The sequence below is a fragment of the Sturnira hondurensis genome, unplaced genomic scaffold, assembly GCF_014824575.4.
Source record: "Sturnira hondurensis isolate 20B ecotype Veracruz unplaced genomic scaffold, ASM1482457v3 Scaffold0004136, whole genome shotgun sequence".
Taxonomy (NCBI): domain Eukaryota; kingdom Metazoa; phylum Chordata; class Mammalia; order Chiroptera; family Phyllostomidae; genus Sturnira; species Sturnira hondurensis.
In genome coordinates this window covers 1,289,874-1,316,759 of record NW_028076767.1, presented here as the reverse complement: position 1 = coordinate 1,316,759, position 26,886 = coordinate 1,289,874, and the positions used below count along the sequence as shown (strand labels likewise).

The following is a 26,886-nucleotide window of genomic DNA, read 5'->3' as shown; positions in this document are numbered from 1 at the left end:
CCCTTTGGTTCACAGGCCAGCGCTCAATCTACTGAACCACACCAGTCAGGGCTCATTTTCTTTTTAGAATTACTTTATTAATACTTAGCTGTTGGCCTCTCCTGAGACTGGGCATACAACAGGACTTTGCTACAGAGGTCACCAGTGTGACTGAGAGCTAAGCTAACGGGAGGAGAGGACTGCTCCAAAGCAGACCATGTTAAAACAGCAAGGCAGGAGCAGTGAAGCCGTAGCTTCTCAATACAAAATTCTGGAAAAGAGATATCTTACTTTCTTTATGAAATTTCATAAAGGGTTTTGTTTAGTGCTTTTTGTATTGTGTTACATGTGAAGAGGGGTAACACGATTTTTTCCAGTATGTGTAGGGTCTCTCTGTCAGGAAAAATTGTAAAGGACTTCAAAATGGGCAAAAAGATTCCTGGGCATCCTGCCCGGTGCATCTTTCCAGGTTCCGTCTGCTGTTGTCTGTTAGGTGTTTTATTTTACAGTTGTGTAAGTGGTACACGACTTACATTCCTGCAAATGATCCTTGTCCATAGAAATCCAAATAAACTGTATCCTGTGGAATGCAACTGATTATTGCCCTGTGAGGGCTGGCCTGTTTTGCAACTGTTTATAAATTCCTTTCAGCATTCCTGATGGTGTGTATATACATGTGCTACTTTGAATTCTCTTTTTAAATATAATATTTTATGGATTCTCTCATAATTAATAGATTAAGTAGAAACCTTTGAAACATGGTCATTTTATATCTGTACATGACTTATGATGTACCTGTATAAAATTGTTTTATTTTTGTTTTCATTCTTTTATTGAAGTATAATTGACACATAACATTATATTACATTCAGATATACCACAAAATGATTTAACACTTGTATATATTGTGGAATGATCACTGCAGTATGGCTACGTAACATTCATTGCCATACATGGTGACCAAATTTTTTTCTTGTGCTAAGAACTTTTAAGATCTAATCTCTCAGCAATTTTCAAGTGTACAATTCAGTGTACACTACAGTCGCCATGCCGTACATGGCATCCCCAGGACTTATTTATTTTATAAGTTTGTACCTTTTGACCCCCTTCACCCACTTCCTCCATTCCCCACACCACCAATCTGTTCCACCACTCTTTTCCCTGTATGTTTGTGCTTGGTGTTTTTAAAAAAATTATCTTTAATAAGTCTTTAGTCCAAAAGCTTTGGTCTGACTTTGGGAGGAGAACTGAGAGTAGAGAGAGAAGGGTGGGATGTGGTAAGGTTTTTAAAAAAATGTACATGAAGTTTCTTTCTGGCCCATTCAATTTCCAAAACCTCAATTTACCTTCCACTCCTAGGATAATGATGGAACTGAACACCAGGGTGGGGAAGCACTCACTTAGGGGAACAGGGGAGGGAGGGGGAGTGGGAGAGTGTGTGTTCAAGTGCAATACGAGGCACGCAGGGAAGGACTTCGGGGAAGGAATTCTGATACCACCTCAAGTTTGATGCTGCCCAGAAATTCTTTCTTTAGAGACCCTAGACCCTCTTCCCTTCCTCCCCGTGTGTTCTCTCTAAAGACCGAGCATCAGAACCCAGATCCTTAATATGGTTGTTGGAAATGAGGACCAATAAGTGAGATTACTGTAATCGTTTTGCACAACTAGAACACTAACACAGTAATCAAATACGTTCAGCTTTCCCTTCCCCACCTCTTACTTTTTTTTTTTTTTTGCGATTAGACAGAGGCCACTTTAATCCCTGCTGCAGCTACTCAGACAGAGCAAGGGAGCTAAACCAATGTCCTAGCCATCGACAAACAACAAAACAATCAGTTAGATGTGGTGCTTTGCCTAAGTGCAATTTGAGAACCCAGAATGTCTTCCTTGGCCCGAGGATACCATCTGCCTGAGCAAAGCGGGATAAAGAGAAGTTACAGCAGCCCCGTAGAAGTTGCCGTTGTATCTAATCTGTGACGCTCGCCTCCATCGCCCTCAGGATATCTAAATACTTTAGGGTGTTTCCATAGACTTGCGTTTTATTTCTGCACACCCCTCCGTGTTCTTTCTCTTCCGTCGCCTTGCCCTCCGCCTTTGTTAAACCTCCCTCTTTCCCACCAGTCCCTTCTCGGCCAGCGCTTCCATGTAAACAATCACGAGTGTTTCTGAGCAGTAATTTATAGCAGTTAAAAATGAGAGAGCCCTGGAGTCAGACAGACCTGGGTTTCTAATTGCAGTGCCATTTTTCACCCACCTGTGTGGCCTTAGGAAATTAGCTAAAAGCTCTAAGCTTCAATTTCTGCACCTGTAAAATAAGGATAATACTATTTACTTTATTGGGCAGCTGTGAGGATGAAATGAGGCAATTAAGTGAAGCTCAGTGCCTGATACAGGCATCTATTACTATTGCAATCTCCTTCCCTGTCTCCTCTTTCCTACTTTACCTCTGTTTTTAAGTGTTTTTCTATTTCCTATTTTCTTATTTGTGGGTACTACTTCACCGCCTTCCGCTCAATCCAACAATAGATTCCAACGGGCTGCGGGACATGCTACCCCCAAATATGGCACTTTGGCCTGTTATATATTTTATGCTGAAAAAATTTGAGAAGCAGTGGGTATAGAAAGGCCTTTTAAAAAAAAAAAAGATTTTATTTATTTATTTTTACAGTGAGGGGAAGGGAGGGAGAAAGAGAGGGAGAGAAACATCGTATAGGCTGCCTCTCGGGTGTGCACAGACCTGACCGAAGCTGAAGCACAGGCATGTGCCCCGACTGGGAATCAGTGGACGACGTTTTGCTTTGCAGGACCCACTGAGCACTGGTCAGGGCTAAAAAGGCCTTTTTGACTTTCTCCCGAAGCAGATCATCAAACCCACATGCAAGAGGTGCCTCTCCCGCACCCAGAGCAAAGGAACATCCTTATCTCTGAAGCCAGAGGGAGCAGAGAGGAATCTGAAAAAATAAAATAAAATAAAGAACTTGCTACACTCCCGGTTTACTGCCCTCCCCTCTGGACCCTTCTGGGCCAACACACTCTGCAGGGCTCTGCACTTTCCACCCGACCTCGTGTGAAAACCCTCTCCTTCAACTGTTTCTTCAGGTTTTCACTGTGAAGCCTTCTTTATGAAGGCTCCTGTGGCATTTAACACTTGTATCACATAAATGTGTATGCTTTTCTGTCCTTTAAATAAAAATTAATATAAAAGTTAAATATATTTGTGATGTGAAATTTATATTTATTTGTTTATAGTTGAAGTAAATAAACAAAAAGTAAAATGAAGGCGTTCATCTGCCTTTTGCTGCAGGAGCTGTAGTTAAGAATTTAGAAGGGGAAGAGGAAAAAACATTTATTTTTTCCTCCCCTCTAATACTGACATTTAAAAGAGTGGTCATATGTACCGTATCTTTTTTTTTAAATCCTCATCTGAGGACACTTTTTTTTTCATTGCTTTTTAGAGGAAGGGGAAAGGAGAAAGAGAAACAGCCACGTGAGAGGAAGCACCGACCGGTTTCCTGTCCTACAAGCCGGGACTCTGGGGATCTGCTCACGGACCAGGGACCAAACTCGTCCTGATGGAGGGGTGGAGGGGAGGTGGCATGAGCCTGCGCCGGGCCAGCCCACAGCCTAGGTATGTGCCTGGGCTGGGAAGGAACCTGCAACTTTTGTGTTATAAGGCATTGCTCCAACCAACTGAGCCACACCAACCAGGGCTGTATTACTTTTTAATTACAATTAATCCCAGTTATTTCATCTATGATCTAAGGGGGGGAAAGCCCATCAGTAAACCATTGACAGTGCCTGGTTCATACTAACACCCAAAGAAGTGTGAGACGTTGTTATTGTTTTATTTTACTGGTCTTTTTACGAGGGTGTATTATGACATAATTCCCATAACTAACATATGACTTTGTTGAAAGGTAGCAAATTCTTGGGTTTCTAGTTCATCTAATGACCGATGATTCTAATCGGTCATTTGACGGTCATTTGTACAGGGTACAAACGAGAGCTCATTTGACAATATTACTTGTGACTGGTTTAGATAACATTGTGGACGTGTTTCATCCGAAGAGAAAACACCAGCTGAAAGATGCCACTGTGAGCGGCACAACAGGGGTTTCCTGCTGCTACGGTAAAGCTGCGTTACGCTCATTCCTTGCTTTCCAAAAGCAGAACATTCTGATCCTGTGACAGTGTTCTACTAAAGGAGTTTATTTATTTTGCATCAAATGATTTGTGTCGATGAGTTCATTTCTTGTGAGAAAGAGCAGAACAGCATAGCTGGGCTTCTTGCTGTAATCTCACCAACTGCTGTAACACAGTGAGCCAGAGAACACATCCATTGTCGGCCTCCGCGAGAAAACACCAGCCCTCCCCCAAAATTTCCGTTGGGGTATTCTCTTAAATTTAATGAATAAATTATTTACTGATTGCCTGAGAAAAACATGAAAAGGAAAAAAATAGTCATTCTCTAGGAAGTTACTAAAGAGCAGCCGGAGGATTCAAGCAGGTTCCATTTGCCATGGCTAGAAAAGAGAGGTGATTTTTTTTTTTACACCAAGGTTTTGTTTAGGTAAGATTGAAATAAATGAGTGAATGTTTTTGTAAATATTCTAATGTAAAGTAAAACTAGAGAAACACCCTGTACAATCTCTTTTTTTTTGTACTCAAGAGAGGGAGGGAGAACGAGAGAGAAATATCAATTTGTTGTTGCACTTATTTATGCGTTCATTGGTTGATTTTTGTATGTGCTCTGACTGGGGATTGAACGTGCAACCGTGACATATGGAGATAATACTCTAACTACCTGAGCTGCCCGGCCAGGGCATGAAAATATCACTTTATTATAGAGTGCCGTGATATTATGCCTCCTTCCAAACAAGCAGCTTCACCTGTGTGCTGAAATCCTCCTTCCCCATTCAATCTCTCAAAAAACAAAAGGCAAACAAATGAGAAGTGCCATGTCTATAAGTAAGAAATCATTCCAGAGCCAGGCATCCCTCCCCAACAAGATAGGGAGCTTAGCATTTTGCCATCTTCCACATTTTCCCCATCTTCTTGGTCAGTGTGTGTAGGGAATTATAATTAACTATATATTTTGTATGTATGTTGATTAGGATAAAATCGTTCCGGAGGTGACTGGTTGTGTTTTGAATAGAGTTAATGAAATGAAAGCCCATGTGAGGCAGAATGACAGTCAAACGGAAAAGTCATGTTTGATATTATCTCTGCACTTTGGCAATATAATACATAATTTATATCGGCTTAGTATTTTTCATGAAGTAACCAACCAATTGCTTTGACTAAGCTCTTATTTCCTGAATTTGTTACTGGTTTTCGAATTAAGGAGAAAATCACCAACGTTTCTGAAGAGTGAGCTGTATTTTTAGATGTTATGTTCCTAATGAACTCATCCCTGACTTCCACAAGCCTATCCTACATTTTAACTCTGGATCCCTGCTCTACCCGCTTCACTCCCAACCTTCCGTTATTTATTTGAACGTACGTTAGGTGAATGTCCCTCTCCCACCAGGCTATGGTTCAGTGTACCTCTCCATTCAGTGTGATAGACACTGCCTATCACAGTGTCTGGCAAAGAGCAGATCTCAATAATCTTCACTGACTGGTGGAAAGACGGCTGTATTTTGCCGTGTATGGTGCACCCCCATGTATAATGAGAGACCCCAAAGTTATTTATAATCATTTCTTACAGAAAATTACATAAACCTTATTATTTCCTTTCCTATTGTTTAAAGTTCGTTTTTAAAAAAGTTTTGGAAGTAACATACAACGTAGTTTTCAAAGTCAAATAATAACTGAAAAGCCTATCTTTAAAAATATAGCAGGTTCCTTTCTCCCTCTCTTCCCACCTTCACAGCAATCATTTCTACTTCTTTTAGCTACTTCTTCTGTTGTTTACCTATGTATGGTATTTAGTGGGTTTTGATAAAAGGCATTCATGCACATGGGCATCTCAACAATAACGAATATTTCATTTTTGTCTGAGAAGGCAAAGGTGAGTTTGAGAAGGGAATTTAAGTTCTTAATTATCATCAGCTCCATTCATTCTATGTTCAGAACCTCTTTTTATTAAAGGTGTTAAAAGAATGTTGATTACCTAGGAAAGCTAGCCTCCTGAGAGGTGTGAAATGTTCCAGCACTTCATCAGACCAGGACTTTTGATTGACAACAGGCTCCACTTCCATAGAAAGATGATGGAAAATTTTCTCCGTATTATTATTAAGATCACCTAGTTCCCTGAAAACCACATGACTGTCTAATCATGTATTGCTTATAATTAAAACCAGTTCACCTAACTACATTCAAAAGCACAAAAACCAAGCACATTTAATTACATAATATTATTTAACACAGTATGGTAATACCTGTCAATGTCTGAGGACTTGTTAAATGGCTAAGCAACTTTGCATGCTTTTCCACATTTAATTGCACAGAAATCCTGTGAGATACTATTATTATTTTATTATATTTCCATGTGGCTAAGAGCAGTTGGGCAATTAGCAAAAGCAGTAAAGCCCTCCCAGGATTTCTGAGATTGTCTGACTTCAGGTATTCCTTTCTTAACCCTGGTACAGAACCTCTCTGTTAGTGTGTTTATCTCCCTTCCTGAACTGTGAGAGCCTCAAGGGCAGGTACTATGTTTTGCTCGTCCTCATATCTCAAGTACAGAACAGCGTGCAGGAAATATAGGCGCTCAATAAAACTGTAAGAAGGAAGTGCTTTCTCAATATCTCAATATCAAAACTATAGTAACCTTAATATAATTTTAAAATTTTTTAAAGATTTTATTTATTTATCTTTAGAGGGGAAGGGAAGGAGAGGAGAAAAATATCAATGTATGGTTGCCTCTCGTGAGTCCCCTGCTGGGAACTGGCCTGCAACCCAGGCATGTGCCCTGACTGGGAATTGAACTGCGATCATGTGGTTCGCAGGCCTGTGCTCAGTCCACTGAGATACATGAGCCAGGGTTATAGTTTTTATTTTTAATGCTCACCCAAGGACATTATTTCATTGCTTTTAGAGAGAGAAGAGGGAAGGAGAGAGAGAGAGATACATCAGTGCAAGAGAGAAGCATCCATAGGTTGACTCATATGCTCCTGGACCAGAGATAGAACCCACAACCTAAGTATGTGCCCTGAATGGGAATCAAACATTCAACTTTTCAGTAACGAGATGATGCTCCAACTAAACGAACTACACCAGGGCAGCTTAATATAGTTTTAATGTTAATATAGTTAACTGTACAATGTATATAAACAAAATACACAAACCAAACACATATTTATATAAAACAATTAAAGGACACATGGACAATAACTAAGGTGGGGAGTGGAAATGGGAGGGAGGTGGGGAGTAGTGGGGGTGGGTGGGCAGGGCTGGGAATTTAAGACTGAAAACTGTACTTGAACAAGAATTAAATAAAAAAATAAAAATAAAACAATTATATACTAGCATATCTCACTATTTGCATTAAATTAGTAATCCATGTTTCATATTGATACATAAGAAATTGCCATTTTGTTAATTTCTTATTTTTAGGTCAAAAAATGGTCAAGATCAGATAATATTGGTTTTGTTTTTTAAAGACTGTATTTATTTATTTTTAGAGAGAGGGGAAGAGAGGGAGAGCAATGCCAATGTGCAAGAGAAACATTGATCAGTAGCATTGATCAGTCACCTCTTGCACAACCCCAACCGGGGACCAGCTAGTCTGCAACCCAGTCATGTGCCCCCACCAGGATTCGGACCACCAGCCCTTTGGTTTGCAGGCTGATGCCCAATCCACTGAGCCACACCCGTCAGAGTGACATCAGGTTTTTTAAAAGATTTTATTTATTTCTTTTTAGAGAGAGGGGAAGGGAGGGAAAGAGAGAGAAAGAAACATCGATGTTCCTCCCTCACGCCCTCATCTGGGAACTTGGCCCGCAACCCAGGCCTGTGCCCTGTCTGAGAATCCAATCAATGACCTTTTGGTTCGCAGGATGGCACTCAATCCACTGAGCCACACCAGGGCAGGGTGACATCAGTTTTAGATAGTGCGGACTAGGGAAAAATTTTATGTCAATTCTTGGTTATATAATTAAGCAGAATGCTCCACTACTAGATTTTTCCTACTCAAATAGAGGTCTATCATGATAAACCACCAAACAGAATGTTTTGTGAACAACTTGAAATGTCTTATCTATAAGGACTTTCTTCTAGGTCCAATGATCTACCTTTATATACAAATTATTTTTCATGCCAGTAGGGATAATTTGGTTCTATGAACATTCAACCCTGCACACATTTATTACCCTTGGCTTGGATTCTCCATCTTTTCCAGACTGCCAAGTTGCATACACCTCCTTTCAAAATCCTTCTCCATGAAGTCATCCCTTTTTAATGTTTTTCTGCCTTTTCCCAAGCACTGATGCACCCACCCCATAGTGTTCCTCAGACACTTTTGTAGTGATTCTGCTACCTGTGTCTACAATGGTCACTTTTAGGGGAATATGAGGTCTATTATACTCAACTATGCAAACAAAGCATTTGCAATTGATGAACTAAATCGAACTGACTCAGTTGTTATACTAGATGATTAACTGGTTGACCATGAGCCATTCGTTAATAATTCTTTTGCATTAAAAAAAAGCACAATTAGAACATGAGAGCGTAGCATTGGAAACCATTTTATGCATACACAAGATCTACTTTGCTTCTGTTTGACTCCAAGGGTAAGCTATGACCTCTCCATATTGAATTCTTTATGTGTTAAATAAAAATGTGTGTGTCTAAATATGTTATGTGTTGTGAAATTAATTACTGTCTTGGCTTTACTTTACTTGGAATTGTGTCATCTAGGGACTTTGTCATCAGTGATGCGGACAAGGCCTCCTGTTTGGGGTGTCCTAAGAACGCCTACCTAATGCACTGGTGGGCCTGAATTCTCTCCCCACTCGACTTCAGATTTGAATTTAAAAACTACACTTCATGTCCACTTGGGAATTTTCCAGCCTAGTTGGGTTAGCCTGGCTTTAAGCGCAGCCCTATTGTTTGGGTTGGTTAAATTCTGCAATACTGCAGGTAGATCGGCAGCACTGGTATTCCACGTTTTCAGGACTCAAGTAAGAACCTTCACTGCAGAACTGAGTTACACATGGATTCCCGAGAGGAGAGTACGCGACAGTGTTTTCCAAAGTGTCACCATGAAAAATGTGAAGTGCTATATAAATATATTTCTGCTGCAACCTGAAATTTTCCCCAGGTGACAGTGGACACAAATAGGGGAGTATTTGGAGTTTCAATTCAGGGTTCAATGGACCTAGTGTCCCCACTAGTTGATGTGGTACACCCTTGTGTTTTCCTAATAAATATATCACACTTAAGAAAATTTACTAAAAAGTATTTCTGGAGCCTCCAGGAGGTGGATTACACGTTTACACACCAGTTTGCTCCCCTTGGGCACCAGCACTTTGTCCGGGGTACCACCAGAGCACTGGGCTGTTTGCCTTGTCCAAGCCAGGTAGAGCTTTGGGATGGAGGGAGCACTGTGTGCTAGAGAATTCTCCTCTGTTAAGATGTTCTTTGTTATATGAGACCCGAAATAGGGCTGTTTGTGCCCTGATGTTTTAATGGAAACAATGATCTGTGCTTTCACTTGCAGGCTGTTCTCATATCCTCTCTCCTCTCAGAGGTCAAAGCCTGTTCTGGGCTCCTCCCTGCTAGTGAGCTCTCCCACGAGGCTCCTCGGGCCAAGAAGGAATTCTGGTGGGTGCACCCCATCAGTTGTTCAGTCAAGTCCAGATCTTTTCATCTCACTTGACTCACGATGGAGCACAGCTACCCCACCTCTCTCTCCCGCTTCCTCTGTGGATTGTTCCCTTGCAAACGACCGTCCGCATCCATTCCTCCCTTTTCTGAACTCCATATTCTGTAGGTACTAGACACTTCTAACACTTTTTAGCTGAGTAGCTTAATTCTGTCTCCCAGACAGCACAATTCTAAGCTTACTTAAAGCAGGAATCTTCCATTAAAATCCTTATGTCTACTTCCACCACAATACTGAGGGTTCGGTCAATATTTGCTTGATTGAATGTTATACACAAAGGTGGCTTCTCCTGGTTAATGAAAAACAACCTCCCTTCCCTACAAAAATGGAAAAGAGCAGAGTTCCAAACAAGGAACCACATTTTTCCAACTTCCCTCTTCCTTTGCTTAAACATGGAGGTGAAAACTCAGATTTAGAAAACAGAGCAAAACAATATGTCAACCATGCAAAAGCTCTAATATGCCTTATTTATTTGACTTCAGGAACTCCTTTATCACAAACCAAGTTTTGTGTGCATTTGTCCTGCAGGGAACTGCCGTACACAGCATTTCACACACTTAGGTTCACATGGGCCAGTTGGTTGTGTTTGCTGAGCAAGGGGCCAATGTGACCAAGGTTGAGTGGTTGGCTCTCCCACCACCTCCTCGGGTTCCATTTAACCCCTGCCTTCTACCCTCCAATTAATCATTGACTGATATGGCTGAAAGGGAGACTAATAAATTTCCAGCAAAACATTCTGCCTGAATCATGTGTAGTTTGTTCCTGCTGACACCATTTTCTTTAACAATGAAGAGATTTTTTTACCATCTTGCTTGAGTATCAATGGAATAATCAGAACATACTATGATAATTGACATATAAAAATATAATCAGAATAAAAGGTGTGTTTCACTGAATATTTATTTGGTATCTACTGTATGTGCTAAATACCCATTACATGTATCACACCGAGCAATGACTTAATAATAAGCAGCGATTAAAAAGGTGGGGAATGACAAGTTCTAAATCTAACTTGTCAGATTTCTTTTACAGCAGTGATTTTCAACAGGCATGCCACAGCACACTGGTGTGCTACAAGAATGTTAAACCATGCAATACCTGACTGTCTAGTCAGGGGCACGGGCCTCTTTTCCCTCTTAGATTGTCAAGTAAAAATATGACAATAGCCAATACTATAAGAGCTGCCTGCTGTGAACGATCAAAATTACACCCATTTTTTTTTTGTCAGATTGGCAAAAATATAGCATATTTTTTAGTGGGACAAAGTAGTTTATTTATTTTTTTGAGATTTTACTTTTTTTTTCTTTTTTCTTTTTTTTTTAAAGAGAGGAAAAGACAGGGAGAAAGAGAGGGGGAGAAACATCTGGTCAGTTGTTTCTCATATGCCCCCCAACCAGGGACTGAACTGGGAATCCAACCAGCAATGCTTTACAGGGTGATACCCAACCCACTGAGCCACACCGGTCAGGGCGTGCTGCAGAATTTTTGTGATTAGTTTATGGGTGCCGTGAGTTGAAAAAGATGGAAAATCCCTGTTTTAGAGGAAAAGAAACTGAGATCCCAAGAATTTGTTCTGCTTCAAGCCATGAAAACATTAGAGGCAGAGTTAGAATTAGAGCTCCAGGGAAACAGAAATAATGAAAACACGCCTAAAGATATTGCACAACCATAGACCTGAAAGATATTTGGAAATTGTCCAATTTAAAAGAATGCTATGTTAGTAATCTTCATTTACCTAGTCACTTTTTCTCCTATATTTTAAATTTTTATACTATCAGTTTTTATTGATGTCTTGGTTTTTACTAGATTCATTAGAAAGTTTTCTTTTCTTTCTTTTTTTTTTTTTTTGAAGCAGAACCCTTTACTAAAGTTGGCATCCCCACAGAAACCAGATGAATTAAAACTGGAGTCCACACTAGACTGAAAGATTTAACTTTCTGTGATCTACAGAAAAAATGATAGGAATTTTCAATATTATAAAGTTTCTAAATTATAAAAGTAATGGACTATTAGAGAGAGTTGAGGGCGGGGGTCGGGGAGAAAGGATGTATCACCCATAGGGATCCAGTGCATGCCACTGTGGCACAAAAAGTATTTTTAGCAGAAGGCATTTGAGGTTCCAGAGAGAATAAATTGTCATTCGGGCCCTCCTGGAGAGCAATCTGGGAAGACTGGCTCTTACACCACACCTACACAGAAATGGCACAAAAACATGTCTATCTACTTTCACCTGAATTTTTGTCAAAGATTTTATTTATTTATTTTAGAGAGGGGGGGGGAGAGGAAGGGAGGGAGAGAAACATCAATGTGAGAGAGAAACATCCCTTGGTTGCCTTTCGTTTGCACCCCCCCCCCCCCCCCACTGGGGACTGAATCTGGAACCCAGGCATGTACCCTGACTGGGAATTAAATTAGTGACCTTTTGCTTTGTGGGTTGAAGCCCAACCAACTGAGCCACACTGGTCAGGGCTATTCTCCTCTCATTAAAAAGTCATTAATTTTCCCATAAATGCCCTTTCTCCCCCTCTTTTCTTCTTAATGAGTCATTTGTATTCCTTTAAGTGCCCTTTTCTACCTTCCTTTCTGCCATTTAGATGGTTTATAAGCCCCAAATTCTAACTCCCTCTGAGTCACATTTTTCTGTGAACTCCTCTATGTAGATTAATAAAAATGTGACTAAATGTGTGTGTTTTTCTCACTAATTTGTCTTTTGTCAATTTAATTCACAGGACCTCAGAGACTATACTAAGAGGGCAGGGGAGAAGTTTTTCCTGCCCTTTTCCCATCCCAACACACCATCAAGTCACCATCAGTGCGTCGTCAGCCCAACACAACTGTTTCCAGTTGTGCGTATTTTCTACACTGTTTTCAACTGTATTTACTTTTTATGTTACTATAATCATTATTAACATTAGAAGCACCCATCTGCGATGCTACACAACCCTCTAAATTATGATTTCCTAATGACTGCAAACCACTTCATTGAGATGACAAACAATGAACTCCTTAACTAGCCTCCTGCTGTTGGGTATTTAGATTGTTGCTGATTCTTTCGATGTATTACTTCCATGAGCTAGCTCCAAGTGCCATGGCCTTTGGTTAGGGGTCATTAAACATTAAATATCCATCTCAGGGAGATGACACTTAGTGGTCAGGTAACATAGGAAATATCTGATATTCGTTTATAAACTAAACAAGTCTCAGGTAAAATCATATGTAAAGGCCAAGGAAAAAAACAAAAGAAAAGCCTTCTTGTGTCTGGAAGATGGGCAGACGTGATGAGAAGTATTCAGTAAGAGGAATTACGTGGCCCTGGTTGGTATAGCTCAGTGGATTGAGCACGGACCTGCGAACCAAAGGATCACGGTTTGATTCCCAGTCAGGGCATGTGCCTGGGTTGCAGGCCAGTTCCCAGGATGCACAAGAGGCAACCATACATTGATGTTTCTCTCCCTCTCTCGTTCCCTTCCCCTCTTAAGATAAATAAATGAAATCTTAAAAAAAAAAAGGAATTACTTGAACTAGGTAATTTGAAACCCAGAGAAAGGTCCCTTGGACTTTTTTTTTTTTCACAAAACAGACAAAAATATAACAGTGGATTAATTTAGCATCAAGTTTGTGGAAGCTTGGGTGGATGAGTTTGCTTTAAGTGCAAAGGGTCAATTTCAGAGAGTAATTGCTGATGAAAGTCCCGTTATCAAACCTTCATTTGGTTTTCATTAGCTTTCATTGGCAGGAAATGCTAAACTATTAGATGAAAAGCAATTGTTGCTCGCAGTTATCTGACTACCATTGGCACAATCGAGTTAGCTGAACCTTTCCGCCCAGCTTCTTCCCTGCCTGTAGCCATTTGTGCTTCATTAGGAGGGCCCAGGTACCAACTCGCAATTGATTAGGAGATATCAAAGAGCAACCACAAAGAAATGTTTGTTTTGAAGAACCACAAGCTATTCATCTTAAAAAGAGAGAAGAGGTGGGAAAAGCAACCAAACTACATTACAACTCAATTTAGAACTTTTTTCTTACTTTGTAATCTAAGGAGGGCAAAATCAATTTTCATCTCCGAGTACCATTTTCTTCTATTAGATTTCTCTACAGTGGGCTTTGCACAAATGATACTTGATTATTTCTGAGTCACTGCTGCTTAAAATCCACACTTATGAGCCATCATTTTCTAGGTAAAAGCAAGGAAATTACAAAAAGTCCTTTGTGCCCTTATGTTCTCTTCCAGTGTTTTCGATTTAATCAGCAGCTGTAGCAAAGCCCGTGATGATCTTCCCTCGACACTTTTGACAGGACCAAAAAGATGAAGCTTCACATAGACTACTTTTCATAAACTACCAGGAGTCCTTTTTCTCTTTGGCCAGCTGGTAGTTAGTCAAAATATCGTTTGGGAAATAAACTGTCTGCAGAGATCCTTCTCAGGTCAGCTGCAAATGCATCGGTTTGAGAGAAACAAACAAGAAGCACTTACCAGTTCATTTTCTGTGAGGAGAGAAGCTATTGGGATGCCTGGGTGTGACCTCCCCACTGCAGTACGAAATGGAGGGTGGTTTTCACAAAGCTACGCTCTGCACTCTTTTTTTCCCTGTTTCCTCATTTGGTTTTTATCTGGCTTTTGAAATGACACTGTAGAGGAAAATGATGTTGGGTTTCATTTGAATGTGGTTCTTCCCTTGCTACACCACCCTCCATAAAAATGCATCATGTATTCTAGGAGAAAGTAAGCAATGAGCACATTGCCCACATTATTTCTTTTGCTCAGCATGTTTGTCTGCGTGTAGCTGAGATTTGGTTTTTTGAATGGAAATCATGGCTATTGGCTGCAGTGCCGCCGGCTGAAAAGCAGTGGTGGGGGAGGCACCCCTTTCTCCTTTGTTTGGGTGGGCTTTTGCTTATGAAACAGTCAAGTTAAATTTCATTCCAACCATGGAATGAAAAGAACCTTAGAAATGCCAAAGGAGAGCTCTTCAAATGCACTGGGTTTTAGTGCATTTCTGAGAGCAAAGACTTGAAATCGCATTATTAGAGGATGCATTTTAGTTTTTTTTTTCTTTACTGAGGCAGGTTTTGAGAGGCAACTTTCCAGACTCAGAGGAAATTAAAGGTTGGATTTTTATCTCTTATCTCACCTGTGGGCCTGGCAGATAGGGGCTCGTCTGTGTATCTGAAGCAGGACTCATAATTCAGAAATTCACGGAGCCAGAGTTGGGGAGGCTGAAGGGAAGCAACCCTTGATGTGTTTAGCTTCCCTCTGCAGGGCTAACTTGATTATTCTGGTAAGGTCTAACATCAGCTTGACTGTGTGATATTGGAAATCGAACACTATTAGGTCCTGAAACCTCGTCAGGCCGCCTAATTGAACGCTGTTCCAGGAGCACACGGTTTGGGATCTGACCGCTGTGAAAGACTGCCGGGTAGCACCGTGTGCCTTCCCAAAATACGCCTCTTCGGCCTAAAGATTATTTTGAGCTGAGTATTATTTTTTTTTTGAAAGCTGCAGACACAGAAGCAGCTCTGCAACAGAGTAGAAGTTGCCCTTTTGTAAGGGAAATCTACATCTATGAAAGAAATTTACATTAGAAAGGAGGCCTGCGTCTGGGGAGGAGGGCTACTACTGGAGATCCTGCCTTCACCTGAGGGGTTCATCTGGCCATCAGGGCAACCTTTGTCTTCCAGACATTTCCTCTTCTTGAATTGCATGCCGATCTTGAAATCCCAGGCCCCTATCCCTTTCCGTGGCTGAGGATCCTCTATAATCCTCAGTCTTCTGGCCACCATTTAAGGCTCTTGAATGTACATAATTAAAATTGTTCCCCCCCACCCCGCCCTTATCCTGTTAGTGTCTTTTTACACAGGGTCTTAGCCCAGGACAATGAAAGGCAGAAAGAAAATTCTCTTTCCTCCCCTCCAAGACCAAGTCCAGAAAATTTAAAGGGGTATCCTCTCTGTAGTGCGTAAGGGTAGGGTGTGAGCAAATTGGAAGAACCTCAGGGGATGGGGTAGGGTAAGCTTTTTCAGACCACAAACACCTCTTGTCCTGTGATGTACACTCTCCCATTTGCCCCCAGTCCCTTGAGTCCATGTAAGTAACCGCTATTCATAGTCTTGGCATATTTCTCTCAGCATAGAAAGGTAGCAAGTAGTAGAGTTCTCTGCTGGAGACTCCTACCTAGTTGCCAGCTCCCACGGCTTTATCAGCAATGTTACTATTTATTATTAGTTTTATGTTATTTTCTGTAACTACACAAAAGCACAATTTTATCCACAAAAGACACTTCAAGGACAATTTTGAGTTTTAGTTAACTTACATGTTTGGGGTTTTGTCTTTTTTTTTAAGTATATAAGGCTGGGCAAGAGGACAAGGAAACAAGGAAGGCCTTAGGATAGAAGAAGTGGCAGGAAAGCAACGAGGGGACTGCTCACTGAGAAGTCGAGAAAAGGGGGTCTTGGAGACGGATTCAGGGGGTTGGCCCAGGATTTTCTGCCGCTGCCCATTGCTCCCCGGGTTGCAAGCCTCATGGGGACCCTTCGAGTTTAGAATATGCGCACCTGAGAGGGGAGAAAGGCATGGGTGTGCTACTGGGAACAAGACTGCCTTCTTTACATGATTTGGAGGAGTTTTTTGATAGTAGAACAGGAAGCATGGAGAGGCAAAGGACAGACAAAGGCAAGAAATGACATTGAACAAGGATTTACCATGCGCGAAGGATGGTTTAAGTACAGGACACACTGAAACTCAAGAAACTGTATACATTTTTATGTTTATGCTACCTCCTAAAGCAATAGAGTTGAACATAGGATTACTTAGCTTTGAAATGGGTCCCCCCCAAACTAGTAAATTTGTAGGAGGGTGCAGCCAGGGGGCCTCCAAAAGAAGAACTTGCAATGGTGTCCAGAACTCAGGGTGTCCAGGAAATATTAAAGAATATGGGATATCCTCACCCCCACAAGTCTGAGTTGGGGGGATGGGACGCATGGAGCAGGGTCATTGTGTTGTTTTGCATAGCAACAGTTTCACAGATAACCTCTAGAATAGTCATTTAACATATCTATAACCTTTAACTGGTCTCATAGATGTGTTAAATAGCTGTGGCCATGTTTGAGCCAGGGAGAAGGGAGTGACTTCCACTCAAGATGTAACTGGGAGGCAACTCCCCAGCCCCTGTTACAGCACCTGCGTGAGAACTTGGAGACCACTGGCTCCACACCATGGGGCCACACCTGCCCAGACTCACTATGGCAGCCCAGTAAAGCTGGGAGGATACGGGGGTCCTGACGGGTGTAGCCAATTGTGGGAGGAGTCAGAAATGGCGCTGCAGAGGAAGATTGGCGTGGGGCATTTAAACGCAGATGCCGCAGCCATTGAAGAGAGAACCACGCACTTTTGGCCAGAATGGGGACTCTTGCAGCCATATGAGAATCACCATATAGCTTTAGAGAGAACCACGAGGCTTTGGCCAGAGTGGGGGGACCCCCCCCCCGCCCCAGCCATGAGAAGAATCATCATGCAGCTTTAGCAGAGAAGCACCATGCGGCTTTCTATTTCTTTTCCTGAGATACGGTACCTTGGGCTGGGCAAAGGGGGAAAGAAGGACTGTGGGTGTTTGAAGGGCCTTTGGGATTTTGAGGAAGACATTAAGTCATTACTCTTAAGTCTGAATAACTTGAATAAATAATTCCTTTCCTTTTCACCAATCTGTAACATGGAGAGCTATAATTCTCTAACGAAGGGAAAGGCGAACCTACTACAGGGGGAGTCAGCTAGGTAACAAGGCTGGACCCCCTTCCCTGGTGGCCAATCCAGGAAAACCATGGGAGACCACATGTGCAGTAGCTTTACAACTACTTGTCACAGTAAAAGCCACCAAAACTAGCCAGGAAGGGTCCGCCCTATAAGAATAGAGTCCTTTCAGCCCATGAGGTCAGTCTCTGCTTGGAGTTGGCCTGCTCCCACGTTCTCAGCTATAAACTCGACGTTCAGTTCAAATCTCTGTCCTGATCACCAAGAACCTGGTAACCTGTACCCACCTGTGACAAAAGTGCATAAAATCTCTTGGCTGTGCATCTGAGGAGCTCCCCTAAGATAGATACACACCAGTATGTGTATATCTCACATCTGATCCCATTATTCAAAAAGTAGTTGAAGCTGAAGTGATCAGAAGTGTTAAAGATAACTCACCTGCGTGCTGGGGATGCCAAGGGTGCAGTGTACTTCAGCCAGGCTGTTGGGTGGTGCCTTGGTTAAGCTGGTGAGTCATGTCCTTGGAGATTTTTTAAGAGAGACTCTACTATATAAGTTGAGATCTGGAGTTCATCTCTGGCACCGACCCTAAACCCTCCCTTTACAGTGCCTAGAGATGGTATGTACGCAGGGAACAAGGGAACAATAAAGGTTTCTGTGTGATCTGGGGCTCTGGTGAGGGGGTGTGCCCTGAAGGGTTTGGAAAAAGAGATAACTCTGAAATTTCAAAGGTGATGTTATCTTGGATGTAAAAAGACAACAAACAGGCTCACTTAAGATCACGATGACCTTTGTCAAGGAAGCTACAGGCCTAGGACGTGACTACCTGCCTGCCTTGACCCACTTTTAGCTAAGAATTATGTCCAGGCCCTCCTATACCGCTGGTTCCTTTTAGTCTCTGAGTTTGTAGGGCCCACTGTCCTAGCCTCCCCTGAGTTTGTCAGGTTTTCGGTGTGGCAATAGGACAAAAGCCCCTTTCTCGTGGCCCCTTTCCCAAAGCTGGCTGGACCCCACACAGCATGGCTGAGCCTGATTGTTTTATGAGCCTTTATCCTCAGGACTAGAAAATCACTGGAAGTACCCTGAAGGCGCCAAGACCCCAGGAACTTATGAAACAGGACATACCGGACCCCATCGAGGGAGTGGACCCTCCACCCACAGATAACATCGAGACAAGCTGCAGCCCAGCTGAAACATCCTGCTCTACGACCGCCCCCTCACCCGATGAAAGTTCCCATCACCCGATGAAAGTTCCCAGCCGCTGCCCCTCGGGGCTGGTGCTGGCACTTTTCTCCACACCTAGCCCTCTCTTTCTCTTGGGAAAGTAAAAATGAAAAACTTTGCTTTCGGCACTTTGTGAATTCTTTCACGGTGCACATCACGGACTGCCCTAACATGTGCCCCCCCTTTTTCTTTTTTTGATTTTTTTAATACTCATCTGAAGACATTTTTCCCCACCACTTCTAGAGAGAAAGACAGAGAAAAATAGAGAAACACTGATGTGAGAGAGAAACACACATTGGTTGACTCCAATATATTCCCCCACCAGGCAGCAAAGCCACAATCTAGGTAAGTTACCTGAGTGGGGATCAAACTGGCAACTTTTGGTTTACAGGATGATGCTCCAACCAACTGAGCCACTCAGGCTAGGGCATACAGCCCCCTTTTCATCCACACTTGTCTTTTTTGGTCATGAATCAATCCAAAGGTTGCATTAATGACCAAGCTCTTGGTTGGAGAATGTGTTCTCATGGTGCTAGGAAAGCACATTCCTAGGAAGTCTCTTTTTTCCCCCCTTTGTTAGTTGTTGGTTCTTTCCACTGTTTCACCATTTCCGCAACCAGTCTCCAGATTTTAACGATTCTACCCATCTCCTTCTCACCTGTTCTGTAAATTTCATCTTTCATAGAAGGCCCTTTGATTTTCTTGTAAAGTGAGGAATGGTTTGCCTTGAAACCCTTATCCTCCATGCCCTCCGCTGCGGTGGGTGTGCAAACCACACGTTATGGGATGGCATCAAAGCCCTGGGACTGCTGTAGGCACAGAAACGACACTGGCTCTTCAAAGGACATCTTCTCAAGCCACCTCTATGGTATTAGACGAGCAGCACCCCTCCCCCTCCCCACTTGAACCCCACAGTCAGATATGATGGGCACTGGTGCCCAGGAGAGTTCATTCTTGTCATCTTTTTTTGGTCAACATCCTCCGAAAGGTAGGAATGCCATGTCAGTCTTTCCTTAGGAGGTAATGAGAACCCGGGGGCACGTGCTTTGGCTTCCTGAGCAAGGCCCGGTCCCGTCAGCCTCATCAGGGCTTTCCCACTTCACCGGGACTGGGCATGCTCCCCTGGAGCTGGAACACTGGCAACCATTCCGGCTCCAAACCCTGCGCAAAGCCTCACAGCCCTGCTGACTCTTCTTTGGTTTGCGCCCCTCTCCCTCACCTTCTCATTCAGAGTCAGCTGTGTGCTTGCCTCCCTCTGACTTGTCTGTCACATGTGCTGTTCCCTGTAACTGCAGAAAGTCAGCTATAAGGTTGGGGCAATTCAGGCTCCAACGCTAGAAGTCTTAGTGTCATCAGTTGTCTTGCTGAAATTGATACAGGGTGCAGCCAAGAAGGGGGGGGCGGGGCAAAAAGATTTGGAATGGTGTCCAGAACTCAAAGTGTATAGGAATATTGGAGAGACATATTATTAAGATGTCCTTCACCCCCACCCCCCCAAGGTGTCAGTTGGGGGAAGGGACAAATGGAGCAGGGCCATTGAGAGCTGTTTTGCATAGCAACAGTTTTGCAGCTGACCTCTGGAATGGTCATTTAACATATCTATAACCTTTAACTGGTTTCATAGGTATGTTAAATGGCTGTGGCCAAGTTTTGAGCCAGGCTTGAGAAGGGAGTGGTTTCTACCCAGGATGGAACTGGGGGCTGATGCTCTGAGACAGTGCCTTGGAGAGAGCCAGGTGGCCTTAGCTGAGTGAGGACATCCTCTTGGTCAGGTGAGGGGGAGAGCCACGCTGTTTTGGAAAGATGTAGACCCCTGTAGCCCTTAGGAGAGAGAGCCATGTGGTTTCAACAGAGTTAAGAGCTCCTCTTGTCCAGGTGAAAAGGGAAAATCACGCAGCTTTGCCAGAATGGAGATCCCTGAGGCCAGGTGAAGAAGAAAGACGCGCTTTTGGTGGAGTGAGGCTTTGGTAGAAGAGGCCCACGCGGCTTTGGGGTGCTCCCTTTGGCTGAGTGGGCTGGAAAGCAGGAGAGACTTTGACTGGAACTTGGTACAAAGAACTCTTGCCAGTGGAAGGTGCCACATGACTTTGGATTAATTGGAGATCCTGCCTGGACAGGCGACACAGCCCACAGTGCCAGCGACCTGAAAAACGGACGTGTGCTCTTTTCCTGATTTATGGTACCCGGAGTTGGAACAGTGGGAGAAGGGAGCGCTGTGTGTGTGTGTGCATATCCTTAAAGACTTTAATATTTTAATGAAGGCATTAGGCCTGAATAGCATTAAATAAACATTTTGTTTCCTTTCCACAAATCTCTGGCATTGAGAGATGTCTTTCCAATTGGCAGCAGACAGAAGAGCCCAGTAGATATTAGTATACCATCCTTGGGAGGGGCCTCTGTTTTCTGAAGCAGTTTTTGGCATCCTGGGTGGGCCAAGTATTGCCCCCCCACCCACCCCCTTGTTCAGTAACAAAATGGTGGACCATTGGGGATGCGGGGCCGCAACCTTAGATAGAAGTCCTATTGTCCTTCTGCATGTAAAATACCAAGGTTTTGAAAAGTAACAGCCCTTTTCCAGACCCTTCAGGGCACACCCACCTCACCACATACTGAGCTCACACAGAACTTCTGACAGTTATCTGGCTCCCTGGACGGCATCTCTGTAAATGTTAATTACTAACTATCCTTTACCATTGTAAAAGAACTGTCTTGTTTTAGTTTTTATCCAGTCCTAGTGACCCCCCCCTTTTTCCACCCTCTTAATCTTCCACCAATGGATTTCATGCAATCCTTGGGTCTTCTTCTTTTATTCTAATGTATAAAATAAGCTGCAAAACTGCAATTCTCTGGAGCATTTTCTCAATCCGTTGCGATTTGGCTCCTAGGTTTGGACATTTCCTATGTTGACAAGATTTATTTTTGGTAATGATCATTTCTCTTTTTGTTGTTGCTGTTCGTAGAACCAGAAAAAAAAAATTAGCCCAGAACATAGCACTGGGAAACAGATAGTAGACAAATGGACAAATTTGAAATAAAAGAAACTCTCTTGTGAAAAATGGAAAGACTTAACTGCTTTTCCATGTTTTCCCTCTTCTCATGCAGGGAGTTGATTGCCTCCTGCTTCTCCAGGGCAGGCAGGATTGAAGATCCGACTCTGGGGCCTTGGTTGGGTTGAACAGTGGGGCTGGAACCATGAAAAGCTTTTCCTAGGCACTGAAATGGGACTCAACAGTTGCAGACTCCATGTCTCTGGGAGGTCACATGGAGAAACCGTGCCAAGCTGGCCATACTGGGCAGCCTTCATGCCTCTTAACCCAGTGAATTCTCAAAAGCCACTGAGGACAAAGCCTTTTCCACATTCTTGCTTTTAATTCTGAATGGCCCCTGCAGGAATTGAGCCTTAAGGATGCTGAGTAAATCTGTTAGAGGATTTAGCTCTACTTCTTTTTAATTAAGATACACAAAGCTCTAATTACCTGCGGAAATGTGGGGAACAGCTTCTATTGTTATCTCTAATTTGAATAAACCTTCCCTTTTAATATGCCAAATGCCAAATCAAATGAGGTCCACACAGGATTTAGACTGGTTTTCTTAACTAAACCTCAGTTTCTCAGGGCCGGAAGCTCTTAGAACGCAAAGCAAACACTCACCTCTGAAAAGGTGCTTGTGGGGCCGCCGCAGGGGGGGTGTGGGCAGAAGCTTCGAGTTCTGTTTTCTGAATCTGTGGTTAATAATTTCTCTGAAAGATCTGGTTGCAGCTACCCTGAGTCTTGGAAAAAGTATTCCCTCTTTTTTGGTAACCGAGGGAGGCCAATAATCTTTTAACTTACTGCTCTAGGAAAAGAAATGTGGTTTGCCGGTGGTTAAATAAATGTGGTGTGCATCGCTTAGTCAACAGGCATCTGGGTGACACCATCCTTGGCCCTGACTCAAGGGAAAGGAGCGCTTTGGGATTTCAGGCCACTCCCAACTATTTACTCTAATTATGCTACTTTTCCTATTAAAGTGCAGATTATGGTTATGATGTAAGTGTCCTTGGATTTTTCTAAAATGTCACAGTTTTGAGACAGGGAAACTTTCAGAGAATAAAGCAGGACTTGCATTTTTCATATGAAGTGGTAGCCTGGGGCATTTACCGCTGCTGGTGTGTTCTGTTGGCGCTGCACAGTGTTATCTGGAGTTTAAATGAATTTCCATCATTTACAAATCGGGAGATCTTACAGAGCCATCAGATTATCAGATTCTCAAGGGAAAAAACCTGCCAGATCTGCTAACAACAGGCCTGTGTCCCTGTCCCACACGGATGCAGCTGGAGGGGGCTGAGTGCTCACTACCACCTGCCTGCTTCCAGCAGGCATGGCCTTCCAGTTCCTCTCCTTTGTCCCCTACCTCCTCGTACCCCTTTTGAATGCTTTCCCTGTTGAGTTTCTCCAATTTAGGAAAATCAAGAACACATAAAGCTGTCATCGGACAATATTTTTATTGCATAAAGTATTTCAGATTTGCTTATTTAAAAATATGAATCTCGGTCCTGGTTGCTGTGACTCAGTGGACTGAGTGCTGGCCTGTGGACCAAGATGTTGCTGGTTTGATTTCCAGTCAGGGTACACGCAATGTTTCTTTCCCTCTCTCGAAAAACATATAAGTAAAATCTTTAACAAAATTAAAAATTTGAATCTCCTAGTAAAACCTGAATGCATTACACAATATGATTAAATCGACAAAACCAACGGAACCATCTAACTACGGAATTGCGATGTGCCAACGCAGGTGCAATGGGTGGGATCTGCCCAGTACAGGCAATGAGGGAGTGTGCTCTCCGTGGGGGATTTAAAAACAAGAATAAAACCAAGTACAGCTCTTCTGTGTCAGCAACTCTAAACAAGGTCAGTGAGGAAATACTGCTTCCCTCAAAAACTCTCTTGCTCACTTAGTCATGACCAGGTAGCTGTGTTGGTTAGAGCATTGCTCCCATACACCACAGTCCCAGGTTCGATCCCTGGTCAGGTTACACACAAGAATCAACCAATGAATGAATAACTAACTGGAACATCAGGTCAGTGTTTTTCTTTCTCTCCCCCCTCTGTCAATCAATAAATTAAAATGTTATTTATTTTTAATAAATAAAAAATTAAAAAGTATTTTGTTGGCTTAAATTCTAAAAATATTGCTAATTCTTATATATTTCCATTTTATATGATTATGTATGTAAAATTTATTATTTTAAATTTTTTATTGAACTTTTGTCACTGCATAGACCCAGGGGTGGGGGTACAAAATACTATTACCGAATGCACCCCTCTTTTCCTAGGGTCCCCCTGTACTTGGTTCACCTTGCCCTCCACCAGGGTATTATGGCTTTCAATGCCAGAGATTGGTGAAAAGGAAAGGAATTATTTATCCAAAAGTTATATAGACTTAAGAGTAATGACTTAAGGTCTTCATTAAAATCCCAAAGTCCCTTAAAACACCCACAAACACACACAGGCCTTCCTTCCCCCTTTTGCCCAGTCCAGGGTACCCTATTTCAGGAAAAGAAATAGAAGTCCAGGGCTCAGGTAGCCCCTGGTTCTTCCCACTAATCTGTGCTCAGCTGGCGGGCCTCCTGTGGTTCCCAGCACCATCAGCTGTGTCACCCCTGCGATCTCCAGTTCTTAGTCCAAACCCACGGGGCACCTTCTCATAGCCCACCACCGGGAGTCCTTTCGCCCCTTTCCTTCCCACATCTCTCTGCATTCTTCCGAACTACTAAGCTAGAGCCCCGCACGGCTGCTACATCTTGCTTTACAGCTTCCTAACCTGCTTGGCAAGGGGAGTCAGTCCCAAAGCCCCCGAGTCCCCCTCTTTCCAAAGCTGAGTGGTTCTTCCTTGCATGGCTGCCATGTCTGGGTTTACATCCCAGTGCCAGCCTTCCTCTGTGGTCTCATTTCCGACTCCTCGCACAATCGGCTATACCTAACAGCCTTCCTGTATTTTTCCAGCTTTTCTGGGTTGCCATAGCAAGTCTAGGCAGGGTGGCCCCGTTGCACTAAGCGAATCATCTCCAAGGTCTCGTGCAGGCACTGTAAACAGAGGCAGCTGCCTGCCAGTTATATCTTGAGCGGAAATCACTCCCATCTCCCTGGCTCAAAGAATAGCCACAGCTATTTAACATATACATGAAACCAGTTAAAAGTTATAGATATATTAAATGACCATTCTTGAGGTTATTTGCCAAACTGTTGGTATGCAGAACAACTCTCAATGGCCCTGCTCCATGTGTCCCATACCACAAGTTCAGACTTCTGGGGATGAGGACATACTATATTTTTCATACTTCCTGAATACCCTGAGTTCTGGACCCCACTACAAATCCCTTCCTTGGGGGCCCCTGGCTGTACTCTGTTACACTTTTTCTATCTCCGTTTATCTGCCTGTACCCTCTTTCACCACCCCCACCCTCTCCCCCAGTATAATCATATTGTAGTCCAGGTCCATGAGTTCTTTTAGAATTTATTTTTAATAGACACGTGTGTGTTACATACAAGGTAATTTCCTATTTTAATGTGTTACTTATTCTTGAATAGGCCACGTCTTTTACATGGTAGGCTGCTGAAAACACTGCCCACTGGTAGAGTTACCCTTGTGCCTCCCAGTTAACCATTTTTTCAGATTGAAAAAATGGACTCAGTTAACCATTTTTTCAGATTGAATTGGGAACGGTTCTAATCACTGGTTTAGTTTGTACTTCCCTGCATGTAAACAAGAGATCTGGAATACACAGTGATGGCACAACCCTGGGAAAGATGAGGAAACAGAACTTACAGCACTTCAACTTCTTTATTCCAACTCACCAATGGGAGTTTCTAGTTTTACACTTAAAATGTTACGTGGTGAAACCAAGGGTGAGCTACAAGCCGTCTTTTGAATGGCACACATAAGTTTAATCCACACACTGTTAAAAACAAAATTTGGCAATATTGCTTAATTAAAATTCATTTAAAAATTGTTTTAGAATGAAAGGCTGATTCAAGAAATAGAAGCATTACAGCAATGATGTGATGGAATAGTTGCCTAAATCATATCTTCTGCAGACACATCAGTTTTATTAAAACTCAGTTATTAATTGCTGATGTGGAAGAGAAAGAGGATCTTCCCCCCTGTCCATCTAAGTGGGGACCCTGTAACAAAAAACAGAATAACAAAAGAAAAGCATATAAATTTACTTAATAGACATTTTACAGGACACAGGAGCCTTCATGAGGAAGATCTGAGGAAACCGTGAAACCCTAGTGTTTTTATGTTAGGTTTGATGGTGGGTAGAAAACTGTGAAAAAGTGTGATTGGACAAAAGAGGGTTTGAGCTAAGTAAATTGGGGGCAACAGCAAGGCTTGTTTAGTCAAACTCCTCTTGGCACCTTGGCGATAAGGATGGTCTTTTCCTGGGATGTAGACCAGGCACCTCTCACGGGAGAGTCTAGGACCTGCTTCTGGAGAAGCCAGGAGGTTCTGCCTGCACCTGCTGTTTCTCAAAGTCCTTCAGCTTAAAATATTCGACCTGCCAAGGTACCTGTTGTGGGGTTGTGTGTCGTGAGCCCTGTCACAATTATTTGAATAAAATATCCTATCAGACTGTAACCAAGGAATCTACAGTCAAAGTGTTTGACATCAAAAAATGTGGAAGAGCCCTGGCTGGTGTAGCTCAGTGGATTGAGCTTTTCCCAAAACTAAGGCTTAGTTTCCCAAAACTAAGATCACCTTTGAAAGGGAGGAGACTTCAGACTGTCAATGAGATTCAGGAAAATAGGACAACATAGCTGATGGCGATTGAGAGAACTGTGTGAGATCCCCAAGTGCCTACTGTGAAGGGGACTGAAGTAACATTTTCCTAAGTACAATGTTTCTTGTATCTTGTGTCTTCTTCAATAAATGTCTCTATTTGGCATACTGCATGGCTGGATACTTTCCGGACAGACTATTTGTATTGCGGGAAGGTCACAACTAGGAAACCTATGATAGATGACAGTTCCTAGTAGGTGGTATGGCCTGTTTGTTTTCCTCCCAAATTTCTGTGTTAAATTCTACCCCCCCAAAAGGGAGAACAGAGTGTCCCTCCTGTATCTCTTTCTTTTCT

At 42.7% G+C, this 26,886-nt stretch overlaps 1 protein-coding gene across 1 annotated transcript in view; it reads right to left on the bottom strand.

The window, feature by feature from the left end:
* The window catches only part of CMKLR2 (chemerin chemokine-like receptor 2), a 40,313-nt gene extending 22,254 nt beyond the window's left edge, over positions 1 to 18,059 (bottom strand). The window contains exons 1-3 of the mRNA XM_037043505.1: positions 17,988 to 18,059; positions 14,280 to 14,434; positions 2,234 to 2,284 (exon numbers count right to left, since the gene is read on the bottom strand). The gene's annotated coding sequence lies outside the window, so the exon portion shown is untranslated. The remainder of the gene's footprint in view (positions 1 to 2,233; positions 2,285 to 14,279; positions 14,435 to 17,987) is intronic.
* Positions 18,060 to 26,886: the final 8,827 nt, after the last annotated feature.